Below are 1,150 nucleotides of genomic sequence, written 5' to 3' on the forward strand. Positions count from 1 at the left end.
CTTTTATTACAAATTAAAAATGAGGTTCTTAAAAATCTCAATTTGACCAGATATGAAACAATTTAAAAATCTTCACAGGTGTATTGAGAAAAACCAGGCTTTTTTTTTTCTTGAAAAAACACATTTGTCATTACCAAAAAGAGACGTCTTTAGATAAAAATAAAACCCCGTGCTGCATAGATAATGCAGATAGTTCTGGTTATCTGGTCAACGGGCGAAAAGCAAGCACTTAAGGTCTTCAGCTCCAATCTTTTGTTCATTTTTTATTGCTGGAATTTCATATTTCTTCTTGTTGGATGACTAAACGGGATGAAGGTAAAGATGGTAAGCCGGCATTTTTTACTCAGCCCTGCCCTGCTCAGCCTCGGGAGCGGACGAATTCTCAGCTGGTGGATCGGCTGCTTTTTCCTCTTTGCCATCTTCTGGTTGAGGGTTTTCCGGGCGTCTGTGTCTGTAGTTGAAGTTGCGGCAGTACTGACCTTGAGGTGGCTGCTGACCTTGGGTCTCATCTCCTTGATTTTCCTTATCTCCTTCACTGCCGTCCTCTCTAGGCTGTCTTTGGCGAGGAGGGCCCCTGCGGAATCGTGGTCTGTGCCCCGATACATATTCTGGCTCCCTGGTCTGCCTTGCTCTCCTGCACCCTGGTTGTCAGCACCTCCATCACTTCTCCCTGCTCAGGAGGGTTGGGACACTGTGGTCCACGCCCAGAGGTCTCTGCGTAGTAAGGTGGGAACCGATGCCTGCGATAGGGCCGGTGCTGTGGGCCTAGCCTTCGGGGCACTCTGATCCCTCATTCCTCCCCCCACTCTCACTGTTCTGGGAATCCTGCTGGTAATTGCCTGGAGGACCCCCACGATGTGGAGAGCGTCTATAATGGTTACCTCTGCTGCATAGTCACTGCCTTGCACTGGAACTCCTGGGGTTCTTCTTCTTTATGGCAGCCTGGTGTACAGATACATCTTCCTTGGTTGTCATTCCTGTTGGTGAAGCCATATCCGTTTCTTACATTGCACCATTTTACTGTTCCCCAAACCTTCGTTGGGAGGACCTTCTTGTCCCCGCAGCAGGTGCCATCAATGTGAGGCCACCCCGACAGCCGCTCCCTGAGCCGCTGCTGGTAGTGCCTGGCTTGGTGTCAGCAGCGCTGGGG

The 1,150-nt window shown here is 49.8% G+C and overlaps 1 pseudogene; it reads right to left on the minus strand.

The window, feature by feature from the left end:
• Window positions 1–303: 303 nt before the first annotated feature.
• On the minus strand, window positions 304–1,144 carry LOC102435410 (annotated as a pseudogene).
• Between the last annotated feature and the right edge of the window lie 6 nt (window positions 1,145–1,150).

Source organism: Myotis lucifugus, unplaced genomic scaffold, assembly GCF_000147115.1.
Source record: "Myotis lucifugus unplaced genomic scaffold, Myoluc2.0 scaffold_1173, whole genome shotgun sequence".
In the NCBI taxonomy this organism is placed as follows: Eukaryota; Metazoa; Chordata; class Mammalia; order Chiroptera; family Vespertilionidae; genus Myotis; species Myotis lucifugus.